A 19,022-nucleotide genomic window follows, 5' to 3' on the forward strand; every position below is an offset into this window, starting at 1 on the left:
ATACAACAAGGTATGGCAAGTTGTAATTCATATGGTTTTGGCCACAGCTGGCAGTTTATGGTTATCACAAGGCTTGATCTCCATGTGTTCCATCTCCCTAAAGAAAGCAGATATGGCTTATGTGAAATACATTCTTTTGCCTGACACCTTGTCTTTCCCCAGGTCCAAAATATAATTACTACTAGCTTCTTCACTATCCTTTGGCTCCTTGGGATCTCACCTTCTCAACACTATTGTCAGAATTCTCCTTTTAATTGAAATCCTCAATAGGCATTTTAGCAGCTAACGTATGTGATTTCAGCCACTCCAACTGCTGTTAACTCTATAATTATAGGAAATCTAATTCTTCTTTGTCTTAGATTTCCATTACTGAAGTTCTCTTTTCAAAATGGATGAACACCACTAAAAAAATTCAAAACCACACAGCACATTAAAAAGAGATAATAGCAGTTTGGGTGACGAACCCTGCAGCCCAGTTCATGAAAAGACTTATCCCATTTAGTTTAGATGATCATATAAGGAGGCCAAAAGACTCTACCCACAAAAAGTCAGCAGAAGACAGAAGAACAAATATCCCAGGAGTCTCTCTAGATTTTCAGGATGTCTTTTCATAGATTCTGCCTACAACAGCAGTGGGATAAGAGTTTATCTGACTATGATTTCTTTTTGTCAGACATCTTCCATCTTGCCAGAGAGGAAGGTGCTATGGATAGGCACATAAGACAGCCAGGAAGCTGCTTTTGACAAAGAAAAGATTAGGCAGTGTTCAGCTAGGCAAATGCTGAAAAATCATGTTTCCTACAATCCAGTTGAAGAAATCTTCTGTATTCGAGCTATTATTGCCTAGTACGTAAGGAAGGATTTCTAAATGTATATCCTAGAAAAGGGCTATTAAAATATCAGATCCAGCCATGACCTGGGTTGTGAACACAGTCTGTCCAGACTATAAGTTCAAGATGTGTGATGACCCCTGCATTCCTCTTTCCTATATCCCACCTCCCTCTAGGTTTTTAGGGACCAAACATAGTACAAGGTCAGGCTGCAGGGGTGGCACATACCTTGCTGCCCTGAGAGAACCTGCAGACCACATCCTGGCAAAATACCTCAATAAACCTCAGTAAAAAAAATTCAGCAACTTTATTTAACACACTCAAAAGGAGACCATTTGGAGGAAAACAATTTTATTACCAGGGCCAATTATTTACTTCAAGACAAATCCTCTGGCCTGGATACTTCCTTGCAAGTACACTGTCACTTCCTAGACTCATGCTGATCCCATATACATGGCCATACCCTTAGTTTATGTAAATAACTGCAGCACTGTTAATGCAGGCAAAGCTGTGTCAACTTAGACTAGCTGAGGATAAAACTGAAGCTCTTATGACATAAGTAGAGACAGACAGGAGGGGATAAAAAAAAGGAAACACCCTTAACCACAAAACAATAAAAATAGTGCAAATCACTACACTTCATACCTAAGCTTGTAGACAAAATAAATGGCATCATACTGGATTCACGATGGAAATTTGCAGGGAAAGCAGGCAGGGATCATAATTTTCTTCCAGCTTTGTGCCCATAGTTTCTAACACAGTAACACTGGGGAAAAGAAAGCAAGTCTCTGCAGTCTCTGGTTCTAATTGTACAAACACAATACATTCTTTTAGAGTGGGGAAATCATGCATATATAATTCTTCTTTCGTGCGTGTGTGTGTGTGTCTGAGTCTCTAAGACTTTGAATACTGCAAGTTAATTCCAAACCAAATCTGTCAGAAAAAGACCAAAATAGTGCCTTGTCTAAAGATAGCATCATTTAGCAACCTCACTGTTAGCTACCAGAGAGTCCACACAGGACCTAACCACATATTTCACAAGCTCTTTGCTCATAGAAAAATTTCCTAGTCTTTTTTTTTCACTTATCTACCATGGATATTTTTCCCCATCTGCTTCAAAGAAATTTGTAGTATTTCAAAATTTTGGTAGCAGGGAGGAAAGAGGACTTCAAAGGCCAGCTCGTGTTCAAACTCATACTTTGCAGACAGACATTATCTTTCTAACACACCATCCCCAGACTGGTAGATGTGAAAAACATCAAACTTTTAATTGTTTACATCCTAGATACAGCAGTCCAGACTGAGGATTTCAGCAGTCACAAAGCCAAATAGCTAAAAAGTTCCTTAGCTTCAACTGTTGTGAAAATGACAAAACTCAGCACCTGCTGAAACAAAAAGAAAAATAATTGTGTTGTATTTTAAGACCACGGGCCTGTTTTTCAGCTGCAACTGAAACAGGACTGAGATAAAACACTTTCACACAAAGTTTTGGGAAAGGAGTGGAAATTTTCTCATTCGTTTGTGCTCTGTTTCATGTGTGCACAACACTTCACAATATGGGATCCTGGTGCTTGTGCATGGGTTGGGACATTCTCATGTTACAGCCATTCAATTCTTGTTTTCTTATTGAAGATTAATAACAAGGAAATGTTAAGTAACATTTGCTGGTTGGAAACATACTAAAGACTTTGGTCATGTTTCCTTGAAATCCACTATAAAAGGAAAAGGCAAAGCTATGCCACATGAACAAAACCAAATCCAAAACTCTTCCCCAGAACCAGACACCTTTCACAGTGTCTCACAGTAATACACCACTGTGATACAGACTTAAGTGGAAGCAAGAAGACTGAGAAGTAGCACTTATATTTCTTTAACATAGTCGAAGCACCAAAGAGTCTGTGACTGAAAGCAGTGCTAAGAATACAGTTTGCTTTCCTCAGAACTAATCTTCTATTGTCTGCTTAGTCCAGCTGTGGTGTAACATGTAACACCTTGTGTGAATTTCTTCCTTGGTCATGGATTATCACTGTTGCAGTGATTCAAAAGCTCTAACACAAGTGAGTTTATTGTTTTCAATATTTTCATTTAAGTGCTTTAATCAATATCTGCCAAGGCAATTAAAGGGCTCAAATAGTTTCCAAGAGGAATTTTCACTCTGAATCGATTTTTTAATTTTTTTTTTAATTCCCCTATTTAATTTCTTTTTAACATTAACAAAAAAAAAAAGTTAACACCATTTCCCCAAATTCATCCACTATTCTTATTCTTGTTTTATAAAGGAAATGAAATTTGTCATGCTGCTATACATCATTTACACTGCAGTACCATGTCCCATCTGTGTGTCAAGTATGAAACAAAAGCATTTTGTGAAAAATTGCTAAAGTAGTAATGATTTTTGTCCTCAACTCTTTGTTTTGCCTTTCAATAAAGAAGGCGACATGTGCCACAAATGATATATTATTGTTTAAGTACAACCCTAGTAACACAGTGCATAACCAAAACCATGTTTCACAGCAGAGGAACTATAGTTTACTGCCCCTATGGCTCTGATGAGAATATAATGTTCTACAGTTTATAAATGCTTTGAGGTCAACACATGATTTACTTCAGCTTGTTCATCCAATGAGCAGGAGGTCCAAAAATATATCAAGCTATTAGACAGCCCACTGGAAGCTTGGCGGAGGCTCCCAATGATGGAAAGCATGCCATGGAAGCCTCTCTGTCAACTGGAGATGAGATAATTAGATCCAGGTAATACATTGGAGCCCCATCAGGGAACAGGACAGCAAACATGTCATCTTTACGATTTTTTCTCATCCTCCCCAGTACCACTGGCCTGAGATAGTAAAAAGTGTGAAGGATTCATCAGTTCCCGGCAAAAGCACAGCAGCGGGATAATCAAGCTATCATCTCTCCATCATCCTCATTATCCAGAGACCTGGTGTTCTGAATAAACAGCAAAACAACATCAACTGTAAACTGAGGAGCCATGCTAGATAGCTCCAGCCTTTGTTTTATGTTCCAGGGCAATGCCACACAACACTGTTGGGCTGGAATCTTGTAATGCCGAAAAGAGCTTGAGAGCCTATACTTAAATTACAAAAAACATTTTGATCAAAAATGTCTTTCTACTAATTAGAGACCTGAGCTTCAACCTTTCTACTAAATATTCCCAAGTGGAATATTCTGGTGGATCAGACCATGTATGACTGCTGGGGTAAAGTAGTTTTATACAGTACATTCAACTAAAACCATAACACCCTGGCCTTTTCACTCATGCATATCACTACGTACACATTTTTTTGGAGGACCCACTAGCTAAAACTTGAAAGTGGAGAGTCGCTTCAAGGAGGATCCCAGTGCATTAGAATAGCAATTCCTTTGCATAAGAAATGTAACTGAAAAACACCCATCCACGTGTTAGAACAAAAAAAATGTGTTTCAGATTCAAGTCAACAACTTAGAAGATGCTTATGCTTTCCTTAGACACTCATGCACCCTTGAAAACTAGGTGAAAAAAAGAATTTTGAGAAATTGTGGTCAGAAATCAAAATAACTTTGAATACAGTGTACTCTGAATACATAATTGTTTCCATTTTCCAGGCTTTTTATATTCACAGAAAAACCAAAAGGAGTTTCAATCGTGATGGATCCAATGTTAAAAAATCACAGTCTTATATGTGCTCATCGATTATTGCTAACAACTTTTTAATATAGTTATAGAAATATATACACACACATTATATACAATAGAATTCCTTTTCCTAAAACCATATAGATGACTTGTGTTTCATTTTCTTTCCTGGTAGCTGACATTTAGAAAAGTCTTTCTTCTCCCTTCTTCTTTCTTTCACTCTCACATTGCACATAGGTAAAGTGGGGAAAAGGAAAAGAAGAATCTCTTATCTCAATTACAGGAGTCCTTCACTGCTGTCAGTGACACAGCCTCTCACTGGAGAAACTAATGGACTAACTTCATGGGCTTTATCCACATTTGCACTATGACATTTTACTTTTCCTGAATATATATATTCTGTGAACACACCAGGAGAGGAAAACAGGAGGTGGCTCTTGCATATTGGGAATTGATTAACTCCATTTTATACTTCAGTCTTAAACAATCTTGAAACCTGAAGCCGTGAAAATCCACAATCATCATGATCGAGTGTACAGCTTAGTCATGTAGAAGTTTAAATGAAATTTCTAAGTAACCTTTTAAATAAATACATCCATGCCTCAGAAAACATTTACTGCCATGGTAAATACCCATCATTGCTTTTAGTTCTTTTTTTCAGAAAATATTAAAAGAAAAAAAGTCTTAATGGAAAGAAATTACTAATATTGCAAGCATGAAGTGAATTCTAAGAGAATCACAAACTTCAGAACTCAAACAACACTACCTCTAGAAAAGCAGGCTGAATAAAACATCCTGAAAGTAGAATGCAGGACAAAAATGTATTTTTTCCAATTGCCATCTAAGTAAAATTGATTTTTCTATTCTTCCCCTTCACAAGTATGACAGTGAGTATCTTCATGGAGCTCCAGGAGCCTAAGAGAGCAGTTGTGGCAACCATCATTGATGTGACCAAAGGTGAGTAAATTTAAGCTACTGAAAACACTAAAAGAGGAAAAAATAATGTCTAGCAGAGAAAATACTAAGATTAAAAATGAAAAAGCATGGGTAGGCTAGATAAAATCAATATAACTTTTCCCAGGGTGTTCTTTTATAAACATAACTTTGGTTCTTCCTTGACCGCAATATATATACAGAAAATAAAATGGCATTTTTATGACTCATAATCCCAATCTTTACCTCCATGAAGTTGTTCACAAAGACTCAGAAGCTGAATGGATTTAAGACTGGAACTACAATGGCAAATCCTACCCTTTTGCATCACACAGTTAGGGAGACACATAGCATTTAGGATTCACATCTATAAAAAGGAGAAGGTAATGGCAAAGCCACAAAATACTGCTACAGTTACAGGATCCAAATTTAAATTCTGCACTAGTAGTCATGAAGAAAGCTTAGCAATATAGCTCTCAGCAACATGGAATACTGGGAAGATTACAGAAAATGTATGTTTAAAACCTTCCTACACGTGAAGAAAATGTAGAAATTATGTACATGTGTATTCAAGAAACTGCAGGCTGGACAGCAAAAGCCTTAAGATTGGGCTCCATTTAGCTTTGATAATAGGAAAATAATTTAAATACCCTTTTATCCCCCAATTTTCTTTCTTTTTTGCTACTATAAATACAATGTCTATCTCAAGCATCCTAGAATTAGGAAAAATAAATAATCCCTGCAGACCAAGCAGATTTGTAGGCAAGGCATAAGAAAAAACTCAGTTAGAACAACTGAGGAGCAACAGCCACACAAGAAAACAAGACATAAAGAGTAGAAGCTGACTGATCTTATGACTTAAATTAAAGAAGAGGAAGATATCTAAGAATTTCCTAGCAATGAACTCTGGAATACATGCCAACTTTTACAGATGCAGAACAATGACAGAGAAAAAGAAAAAAGAAAGCTGAACTGAAGCTGGAATACTGTAACAAAGCAGAATTAGGACTTAAGGCAACTGCATAGAAAAAAGGGACTGGTTTAGGATAAGAGGAGGAAAATAAATCCAGACAGTCTAGGAAAAAATACACAAATGAACACAGGAAAAAAAAAGGGATTTTAAAAACAGGCAGAGATCCAGCGTGTTAATGAACGGCGTGATGAGTGGATGTTAGAAGCAAAAAAAGGTACAACTGGAGGAAATCTGGATACCCAGAGATAGAACCACAGAGAAGAAGAAACATACTCATCATACTCATACTCATAGTTATCATGACATACCATAAAAATCCCATATTTAATTTTTTTATGATTCCAAGTTGAAAAAAATAATTCAAAACCCAATTTGATTCAGCATCCTGATTTTTTTTTAATGATTTCTAATAACTAATTACTGGAATTTCCATCTGAACACTTTGCAACAGTTTTATTTTCCAGTATGACTGAGGAGACAGGCACAGCCCACCCTGTTGGACCATGGCCATGGCCCTACATGGGACTTGCTGTCTTCAACCTCAGCAAAAACAGGACTGGTGAAAGACTGCAGATTGTCCAGGGAGGCTTTGAAGTAAACTTTCCATTTGTTCCAGTGAGCAGGGCCACTACAGATCCAGCATTTTACCCACTGGAAGCAAGCTCTTCAGACGGTGGGAGCATTCTGTGTAAGACTTGTTTTCACTCTGGAGGTATCTCATAAAAGTTCAACAATATTTAATTTCCTCACAACAGTTTGTTGCCTTCCAGAGCACTATGTGCTTTTTGTAGTACTAAACACAATTTCTTTTTTTAAAAGGCTATAGGAAACTCATCTAGAAACTTTCATCTTAACTTTAATTTAGAACTTTTCAAGAAACTTCTGATCGAGTTTCACCACCACCGGCAAAACAAAAAGAAAAAAGGCACCCTAACTTACCCAAAAGAACTTCCAAACAAGAAAGCATTTTTGATATAGTGTATACCATACCTCTTTGAAAGCATCTCAACTAAATGGGAAAAACTGCCTATGTCACAAGTAGTCCAGGAAAAAAAAAGGTTAAAATATGAGAAGATTATATCCTTTAAGCGGCAAGGATTGTGTTGTTGGTAGTCTTTTGGAAATATCTGTATGGGAAAAAAGTAATTTAGATGAAAAATGAGCACTTAGAAATTAGGATGCTGTCAGGTAAGATATGTGGAAGCAGGTTGCAAAAAATTAGGTGGATGAGTTGTTCTGTCAGTCACCAGTGATGTACAATATTAGTATTGGAATCCATAAAAAAGTTATATACTTCATGCAGAACTGATAATGTCATGAATGATCATTAATCTGCTAAACAGTAGGAAAGATTCCCTCAAAATAACAGATTTCATTTTTGAAAGAACAATGATAATAGAAGAAATCAAAGAAAAAAGTGGATCATATTTATCTTATGCAATAATATTCTTTTAATGATAACAACTGAATCTTACAGTGTACTCTATATATAAATTTCATACAAGCTACCTTCAAGCACTCAGTAGATCAATTTAATTAAACCATAGTTTCTCAAAATTGTAGAATAAATTTTATTCTGTGCCATTACCACAGATTAATACAGATGCATTTCTGAAGTGAAGTATACAGACCGTAGAGTAGATCTTCCTATAAATGTAGAGACTACTCAGTCAAAAATATTAATTTATTTCCTTTGTCTTTGTTGGTGCAATAAAGTGTAATAGTAAGTATACTTTTACACTGACATCTAGCAATGAGAGGGTCAAGTCAGTGTAATAAAGCTGGCAGACTAGCACAAGTGTCTCTGCTTGTGTTATAAATATTACATAGCAGGTATTTCCTAAATGAGAATGGGAAGGAATATTCCAGAAAAGGAATGCAAATTTACCATGGATATCAGAAAATTGAAACAGCCATGAATTCAAATACCCATAAGTGTAAAAAGTAGGACCTAAATCAGGGAGGTGTCAACACTTTGACATTGCTATCTCAATGCAGTTCAGAATACAGCCAGGAAACAAGTAACATGCATATACAAAGTGCTTTCAAACATATATTTTTATCAAAACCTGTGAAGATTATTACAAGACAATTATTATGTTTGTGAACTATTTTTAAACTCTCACAAAAAAATGCAGATTAGACGCTTTATTAGTTTGCCACATTTACTTGAACTCTTTCCAAACCCATAAGAATATTTTGTATGTGGCATACACCTTATGACACATCTGAAAGGAGATTATAAATAATATGGCATGATGGAAAGCATTATAAAGTAAAACTAAGCCTTTGGATTGTGTCTTTTTCTTGTTGTTGTTTGTTTAACAACATTCCACTGGATCAGAGTTCTTATGCTTCTGAATCATCTGGTACTATCCATTAGTGGATAGGTTACCAAGTTAATGGTCTCAGAATACATAAACAAGAAAATCTCCAAACCAGATCTCATCTTCTAATCTCCAGCCACTTCTTTTTCCTAGCAGGAACTGGGTTTGGCAGGACTAGCAGAGATTTGGGTGACTGCTGTCTTTGTCATTGAACTTCATTGAACATGAATATTGTTCAAACCCAATATTTGTCAATACTGTATAATGACTGCACCTGTTTGACACTCCACATTTAAGGTCTTTTACACATAGGCTATAGCCCTGCTAACACTTCCCAACACAATGGGAATTTGGCACATGGCAAAGGAGAAGGTAATGCATTTGCTTGTGGTCAGACTGCTAAAGTCTAGACCAGAGACAATGCACAAGTTTCCCCTTTTGAGTGGCGTGGGATTTTTGCTCACATTTAATACTTTGATAGATCAAGTGTTAGAGTTCATTCCAGATGCAGTGTGCTGCTGAATACAAATCTTTGGCAGCAGCTCATGGCAAACTTTGCAGACATCTACAGCAAAAAGGAGCAGATGTATGCACGCTTTCTGGCTGCCAAGATCAGACACCCAGGTGATGCTCAGCACCAAGTACCAGTCCCAAACACCCACCACACCAATGCTGCAGCTGCAAGTTCCCTTTGCAGACACAGGAAGACACCAGGACACAAAGGAAGGGAGCCACTGCCTCTTCATCCGTTCTCACATTGTGGTCATCTCTCGATCCATCAAACAGCTGTGACCAGAATTGTGCCAGAAACTGCACCATGGTGTTCCTGTAACTCTGCTAATTCCCTATGCTCAGTTTAATTATATGAACTGCTCCGGATACTAATCAACACATCACATTATGATGATGCTGTTATAAATGTAATTATGAAAGCAACATGAATAATTTCATTAACTACATTTCAAGCTGTCTCCTTCTCTCCACTCCCTTTGTTGGCAACATACTATGAGTCTGCTCAGATCTTCTGGGAATTAGGCCACACACGTATGACATATTTGTACTGAAAAGCACAATCCTGCAGACCTGAATCAAGGAAAAAGTAACTTAGATGTCTGTTGGGAGTTTTGCCAGAATTATGACTGCAGTCTTCAGGCCACTCTGTGCCAAGGACTCTGAAAATAAATGCTCCCTTACAGAAAATAATGTTTGATTTTAAAATCCAATTCCAGTACCCGAGTGGCAGGAAGCAAGTCTGCCAGTGGCCCTATAAACACAGTGTCAATAACTGTCCATTCTTCTTTCTGCTGCTCACTCTTTGTAATCCAGCAGTACTTGGCAGGCTACAACAGGGAGAATGGCCACACTTGCTCTGTGCTCTAGAAATAAAGGAAAGAGAAAGCACCAGTCTCAGACTACACATAATTTAGGATTATGAAAGTAAAAGACAGAAGGTGAAGAGTTAAAAGGACAAACTACTCCTCCACTACAAACATAAACAAACAAAAAACAAGCCAAAAAAAAAAAAAATTACACCAAAAAAATGTGCCACAGATGGTTTCAACAGTGCTGGTGGATCAGCTTTTAAAAAATGCCTCTCTGCTGCCTCCAGTCTTGGTACCCAAACCAGCTTTTCCTTCTCCCTTTTTCCCACCTGTAATCCCCCTCCTCTTCTCAAGCTGAGACCAAGAAGTTTCCACAGCCTCTTGCAAGGAAAACCAAGCCAGATGCCCACCTTCCAAGACTTCTGCTGTCCTTACAAGCTTAGCCTTCGTCATCTTGATTCCTGTTTTAGAGTAGATGGCACAAGTGGAGACAAGCAGAGCTTCACCAGAGCAAGTGGATTTAAATTACAGTTATAGAGTGGTAAGTAACCCAGACTGACCACTGACATTTTGCCAGGTGTCCTCAGGCTGTCATCTTTGTGCATTCTACAGCACACTGAACACTCAGGCCTGTCCCATTTCCCAGGCTCAGACTGCTCTAAAGCTCAGCTTACATCTAGATCCCAGCGTGCCCCCACATGTCAAGAATGCAGAGGGTCTGGAGTGTGATCAGCCATGTAAACACAACCGCGTCTGACAGGGCAACAGTGATGGACACTTAGCACCTGACTGATTCAAGTCCTGAGTAGCCCAATCATGGACCTGTTGGGGTGGTTTCAAATCCTGCAGAGACTATAGTTAAACAATAGAATCTCAAAATGTTCCCACAGAAGTGCTGCTTCTCTTTACAACTGATGGAGTTTTGCTGAACTAAAAAATAGGGTGAAGTTTCTTTATCAGCTTCATATATGGGACTTTAACATGCACATGCTATAGGAATTATGAATTAAAAAGCTAAAATAAATATATTTTTGAGATGAACAAAGAAAATCCATGAGAAAAGAGAAGGAATAGTTGACACAGGCTATTGTTCTGAGTTGTATAAGGATATTAACAAAAATTTTATCCAGAGATCCCACATGGGAAGTATACAGAAGCTGATTTCTGAAATAAGAAAACCTATACTAAGCTCATGAACATTTTAAAATCCCTCCTTGCATTTATATCCAATATAATGACAATTTTCTGTATTAGGAATGACCTTAAAACAGGAAGCCTGAATTACACATATAGCTGGGGGATAAGATTCAGATGGATCCTACAGAAGCATGAACTTACAACTAAATTAAAACAAACACATCATTAAAAGTATGTAAACAGTCTCATTCATTGAAGTACTCCTTTTCTTGAAGGCAGCTTCAGTTTGGAGGTCACAGACAGTGAGATTGCTTCCTGCGCACTGCCAAGCTGAAGGAAAAAAAAAGGAGAAAACAGTTATAATTGTATTTTCTAATGAAATATATTATTTCAGAATCATGTAGGGAATTCAGACTGTATAACTCTGATTCTCACTTCTTACAGATACACGGGGTGTTTAGCTTTTACATTACAAATCTTACTTTTATGATTTCTAACTAGGCATAAAATCACACCGTATGACCAAGGGGGTCAGTTTAAGCTCTCGCCTTGGAAGTACACTACTGTTTGTTTCCTCTGTAAATATTAAAATGCTTTTAAAGAAAGTTAGGCACTGTGATTAAGTTGAAGGGAAGCAACAATTAAAAAATCCGTCAGTCCCAAGTATTTTCTGCTCCTGTGTAATAAATAAAGAACTCATGGGCCTAATTCTCCACCTTATTTTAGTGAAACTGCAATGCTTTCAGTGGAGTTATTTTGAATGACAACCACAGTGAAAAAAAAATTAGGACATATTGCACCAATATACAGTCCCACTGGATCCAGCTTTACAGAAAAATAACAGAAAAAAAGAAAAAGGAAAAAAAAAAAGGAAAAAATCAAGCAAAGTGAACAACCATGAGAATTCTGCAAAAAAATTTAGGAGACAAATATCACTCTCAAATTCTGCATTTTCTTGATGTTTCAGAGGAACTGTTCTGAAGAGCTTGGAACGCACATAGAAAAAGAGCATGTGGTATCTTGGAAACACAAAGGCAGCAGAGAAGTCAGACTTTGCAAAACTTGAACGATTCTATGCAGAAAGAAAGAACACAGAACTGACTCATGTTTAAACAGTAGAAGCGAGCAGATTCTGTTAAAACTTGTATGAGTCCCCTTAACATTTCTGAAGTGTTGTACTTAATAAGGACTTTTTCAGTAATCTCTACCATAACCTGAAGGAAAAAGTCAAATTGCTGAAAAGTTCATGTGTGGAATTTCTGCTTTATATTGGTCTGTTGATTTTGGTTTTGTTTTTAATATGACAAACATGAAAACATCAATTTATTTCACTCCCTTATGTTCTGATCAAAGTCAGGCATGATTTCTGCATGTTAAATTCATAAAGACAGTTTAAATTGAACTTTACAAACTAGCAGGGACCGTGTTAGGTTTTGAAAACCATATTCCTCTTCTTAATTTCACTCTCATATATGTGACAGCTGGGGAAGAGCTCAAGTAATTTCAAGAGGACATCATTTTCTCTGGAAGAAATACAGAACCAGTGATGTGTACAGAGCAGCCTCATTTTTTATCTGACTACAAAGACCAGGATATAAGGGCTCTCAAAATGCATTATTTTAAATTTGGAAAAATCACACTGACAATGCAGACCATTTCAGTCATAACTAAAAAATTACATATTAGAAGAGCTCTAATAAATCAGTGACATTTTAAACCAAACCAATTTGTATTTAAGATATATCTAAAACTAAAGCCCTCCACTGAGAACTAGAAATTGAATGGCTCAAAAGATGTTGAGCTCACAGAGTTTGCTTTTTAGGAGGAGGTGTCAGCCAGTGACATGTCATGCCATTGAGGGGTTTCCCCTGAAAACTTTGATGCAATCACCCAATTTCCCTGAAACCTTCAGAAATAGAATATCTGAATTCAAGCACACTCAGCTCATTCCCAGGATTTGTAACTAAAAAAGATGCACTTGAATAAATTGTTTTCTGGAATATAAATCGAAATTGAAATGTCAAAAATTTCGCTGGCTGAACATAATGTCCCTGTTACACATGAGCCTTTTTTCTTCTCCGAGTTGTGGTCTCTTTCATGCTCACACTGAGAGCAGGTGGTCAGCATAAATATGTAGAATGTTTTGTTGTTGAATGCAGAAAATATTGAGCACTAAAAATAATACACACATTGTTTATATTCTCCAGAGGAGCTCCCCAGGTTTCATTGCAGCTTTTGAAACTCCAGTCCACAATGCAGAAATAGTGAAATTTAATATGCTTTTATAGAAGCTCCTTGTCACCTTCTGATGAACAAATACTGCAAAACAACAATCTTGAACATTTCCCTAGTGTCAAAATAAATAAATAACAAATGTAAATTTGCTTCAAAGACAAGCACGGCCCTTTGAGTAAGTTTTTCCACATATATTTTGGTATGCATGATACATCCCTCGGAGAATACTTAGACAATTGAAGGACTTTGGCAAATATATGCAAATATGTTCACACAGAAATTTGCCCAAGGGATGACTGTCCTAAAACCTCTTCACAAAAGTCTCTTTGTCAACCTGGGGTAATAACAATGCCCTGTAAGGAAGGTGATCTGTCACAAACTGCAAACAAATAAGTAGATGAAAACACACACAAAACAGTTTGCAAAACAATCACAGGCTTTAAAATGTGTTTCCATAAGGGTTTCCTGACCAATTTCAAACTAAGATTCATTTCAAACTTCTCCTTCCCCCTCCAAAAAAAGAGGGGTAAATTCACGAGATGCATTATTTACCACATCTGTCACCTTGCTGTCAACTCCTAACACTTTTTTCCCCACCGCTAACAAAAAGTTCAAAAGGGGAAGATCATCTGATTTTTCTTGACAATCCCTTTCCTATTTCCCGATCTGCAAGCATATATATTTGACATATTTAGCTCTGGCTGGTTTGTTCCAGGTTTGATACTTTTCAGAAGCTTACTGTATGTGTGTTACCATATATGTCTCAATATGTATTTTAGAAAAAAAGGAAAGAAAGGGGAAAAAATCATTCTGTTTCAAATAATGAGCATGTGCACCTTTTTGCCTCAGGCCTTCATACACAATTTAGCCAGAAAGCCAGGGCAGATCATGATTTAGCATTTGACATCTCTTGCCTTCAGGCCAGGGGAGACTAATACAGATTTCTGACTCTGAGCACACCATGGAAAAAAAAAGTGAGAGAGAGAGGCCTTTTATTGACTAAATGATAAAGAGGTTTGTAATGATAAATAACAGTCATTTTATTGTGGAATTCCCCAGAAAAGATGCATTCTGCAGTGTCTGAAGAAGCCTAAAAGCCGAAGCTGGTTCCCTGTGGATCCAAACCTGTTAAGCTCCAATCTTTCCAGGCAGAAATAGAGGTCGCAAATTGCATAGGACCTGCACTATTAAAACTGTATAAGCACGATACATAATCACTGCTGCATCCAGGACAGTTAGCACTAAGAGGATTAGCTGAAGGCTGCTTCTGGCTTTCTCCCCCTCAGCCTGCATCTAAAACAAGCCTGGTACACACCCAGACTGCTTGAGAATTTTCTGCCAGCTTTGATCGATAGTTTAATTGTAAACTTTGGGAGCAATAATGGATAATTCAGCTTGAACCGTCCATTATATGCGCTGTTGCAGAGGATGGAGCTTTCAAAATTAAACAAGAGTTGTGTAATATTATTACATTTGTACTGCTCACCTACAGTTAAATTCCATTTACAAATACTGTCTTGACAATGTATGGAGTTCAATAAACATAGGCCCAGGTGGGTTGAGTGGGGAAAGGAAAGAGGAAAGAAGCTGAAGCCAATTATTTGCCATCTATTCCAGCAAGATTTTTATTTAACCTCACATATTAAAACACATAGAAATGGAAACAGGAAGACAAGAGATAGAGACAGATTCAAGCACTGAACTTAGTTGTGGTTACCGTTTTGACCGCAGAATCGTGATGGAAACATGCTTAAATGTCTGTGGAGGTATTGTGGTACAGCAAAACCAGCAGAAAAATATCCCAGGAAAGTGGTAAACATGCACTGCTCACCAGGTAGTCTGTGTTGGCATAATCAATTTTTTAATAGTACTTGCACCAGTTGGTTGAGCTAGACTGGAGATATTCATGCTATCATATGGGTCATTTTCTAAACCACGAGAAGACACAGCAGCATTCTGTGGGGAGAAATCATCCTGTCTTGAAAGATTAATAGATAAAATGGCCAGGAATTCAGCTATCAAGCTTTCTGGCAAACACAGTCTACCATACTACACATGCAAACACTTCCATACAATTCTAAAATGAGAAGTGAGGAAGAGAAGCTTGTAAGAACATGGATTTTGAAATAAAAGCAGCAGTTTTTCAGGCACAAACTAAATTCTGTTTACAGAATCAAGCATTTTTCTAGTTTTATTAATAAATTAGTTGCATTAACAAAATTCACTGAAAAATTACAACATGAGGTTAGAAAAGTACCTCATGCTACCAGCTTTCCAATGAATTTAGGAACTCATGTCAAATTTACTCCATAAACTATTCCACACCTAATTTGAATTAAATGAATTCACTAATCATAAAAACACCTACGAGTTAGGAAAGAGTGTCAAGGTCACAAAGAGCTTTTCCCACTCCTCATCAAGGCCACTGATATCCATCAAAAGCCTCCACAAGTCCATCTTAGTTTTCACAACCAAACTCTCATGTTTTGTACTAATGACTAGGACTCATGGCCAGAAATATTTTGCCTTGGATTCCTTTGTTTTTGAGAAGGTGACATCCATCTTTAACTGTGTACTACATAAAAAAGTCAGCTAAAGCTCTTCCTACATGCTCTCTCATGCCTGACTAGCATGCAATTAAATGCACAGTATTCCTACTGCTTTTCTTATCACCCAGCTAGGACACCTTGACAGAAAAATGCCCAGCATGAAGAAAAGGAGCAAAAAAGAAAAGGGTTTTTTTTGTTTGCTCGCAAACCCAAAGCTCCACTTGAAAAATTTGGCAAGTAGAAAACAAACTGGACAATTAAACCAGTGCAACTTGCAAACCAGGAAGCTGCTGGACTTGGCAGATGAAGCCAGGTAGCACCAATCTCTGCAGCACAACAGCACCTGTGTGTAAGCCATTCCCATAGAAATGCTCTAACTTTCATGGCTCAGTTATCTTCAAAGAAATCTTCATCTCATTCCACTCCTTTTCTTTTACAGCAAAGACACATTTTTCCATTTGCAATAAGTTCTTTGTAAAATGATGCAGATGTTGGAGTCATAAAGTATCAACACATTTTTAGCCTTTAACTGTGGTTTTTCCTCTTGGGAAATGAGGCAAATAAAAGTTTTCCTTGCTGATCATTGGTTTATAATGCCACCAGATTGCTGTCAGCTCCAACAAAGAACTCCTTGCACCGACAAAGACTCCCTCAGGCTGTAGGAAGAGACCAGAGTTTGCAAATGCAATCTGCATTCCAGAGAGTCAGGGAATTACCTATGACTCTAATACTGTATGCTTGGAGAGAATCAAACTTCCATCCACCATCAGAAATAGTGTGGCCAGCAGGGCCAGGGCAGTGATTTTTTCTCTGGACTTGACACTGGTGAGTCTGCATTTCAACTCCTGTGTTCAGTCTTGGGCCCCTCTCTACAAGAAGGACATTGAGGTGCTGGAGCAGCTCCAGAGAAGGATAACAAAGCTGGTGAAGGGTCTGGGGACCATAGAGAAGTGGCTTAAGGAGCTGGGAATGTTTAGCCTGGAGAAAAGGAGGCTCAGGAGGAACCTTATTGCCCTCTACAACCACCTGAAAGGAGGTTGTAGCCAGGTGCGGGTCGGTCTCTTCTCTCAAGTTACAAGTGATAGAACAAGAGGAAATAGCCTGAAGTTGAATCAGAGGAAATGGCCTGAAGTTTAGATTGGATATTAGAAAAAATTTCTTCACTGAAAGGGTTGTCAGGCATTGGGACAGACTGCCGAGGGAAGTGGTGGAATCCCTGGAAGTGTTCAAAAAAACATTTAGCTGAGGCACGCATTTTTTGCCAAATCTTTAATCTGATCTGTCAAATATGAGGAGAATGTTACAGGAAGAATTATCAACTACAAGCACAAGGCAGATTACAAGTATGCTGTTTGGTAAAGGAGGTTTCAGCTTTAAAAACATGAATGGACTCAAACTATTGACATAGAACTGGTTTATTCAGGATATTGAGGCTAAAACTGAAATACTAGGAAAATCAACAAAGTCCAACATGTCTTCCAGCTTTCGTGGGTCCTTCACATAAAAAGAAATTAAGGCAAAGCTCTTTGTGTGAAAATAAGGTGGAATTTGTTAGTCTAGATACTGTGGTGATTGATAGAGGTTATCCAGTTGTGCGCTGTGGTCACAAGCCACCAACCTGTGCTCAGCAATCACAGGTTCAAGGATAAGTAGTCAGCGTCCCTCAGAGTTGAGACAATGCTACCCCAAGTACAGGTTTAATAAAAGCTGCCGATTTCCTCCTCCTTTCCTGAGAAACAGGTTAAGAACAATGTATTTGTTTGAAGGAAAAAAAAAAAAGTTAAAAAGTAAGCTATTTACATAAAGCTAAATCCTTTTGTTTGGGTAATTTACAGTACAGTTTGGCCTTTAGTAGTCATTTGCTTTGCTTAAAATGGAGAGACCAAAAATCACATAACCCAACTGAAATATCAAAATTCGCTTTAATGCCTCTCGCTCCCTTTTCCATTTCCCAGGGTCACCCACTGGTCTCATGACTATCTGTCCCATTCCCCCAATTTTTTAATTCTTGAATACCAAATTCCTGAAATTTATTTCTATCCAAAAGCTCAAGTGAAGTGTGACAAAAAGACATGCAAAACCAAACTGCTGCAGATAGGTGCACCTAATTATTCAGTACATATAAGCTCATTCTGTCGAGGGGCAGTGCTGTTGTTGCCCAAAGCTCTGGGTTAGTTTATGCAGAATGAGCTCTCATCCTTCAGACCCTTTGTCTCTCTCTTGCATTTGACATGCAGTGAATGTCCACAGCCCTCTCTCACTCACTGGATATTGGAACAGTTATGAAAACTTTTAAGAGGCACAAGAGTTCTGTTCTTTCTCAGCAGACTCATGTGAAAAGAACTAAGCTAGCATTTCCAATTTCCTTTGGCTCTCAATAGCATTTTTTCTCGAGACTAATTTCATCCTGGTATATCTGATCAAAGATTTTTAAAAATACACATTTTTGGTGAAGATATAGTATTCATGTGGGCATCCAGCCATTTCTTTCAGAAAGACAAAAGTACTTTTATGCAAGCTCTTTAGTTTTCTATTTGTAGAAAAACTTCTTGGCAGATGCTGGATAATTGATATGCACATTTCCAAGGTCATTTTTTACAGCAAAATAAATATTTCTCTCTGTTCCCTTTCTAAATGCCTGTATTTTCCTCATGCTGATATCTATGACAACAGGACTGTGTGTTTGAGGCATGGGGTCACACTCAATTTTTCGTAAGCATACACTTTTCCTTGAAAGAAGTTTGTGCTATCTACCCAGCAGTGCACTCTGATGGCACACAAGGCAGTGTGAACAGCTTGGGAAGAAAGAGTGGCAGTAACATTGTGCAAAGAACTCCAGTTTGGGAAGGGCTTCACTTGTTGGCAACAAGGTTTATAACCACAAGAAGACCATCACCAAGGAATACTGGTCCTCTGACACACTGCGTAGTAGGATCCTGTTCTATAGCCCCCAGCTCCGGCTAAGCTCCACTGCCATTGTAAACCCACGATAAAACTCCTCTTGATTTTAACAGGATGAGTTATGCCAGTTATATTGCTTGCTTTTAAGCCCCCTAACACAGTGTCCTTATACCCAGATCAG

Source organism: Aphelocoma coerulescens, chromosome 2 (assembly GCF_041296385.1).
Source record: "Aphelocoma coerulescens isolate FSJ_1873_10779 chromosome 2, UR_Acoe_1.0, whole genome shotgun sequence".
Taxonomy (NCBI): domain Eukaryota; kingdom Metazoa; phylum Chordata; class Aves; order Passeriformes; family Corvidae; genus Aphelocoma; species Aphelocoma coerulescens.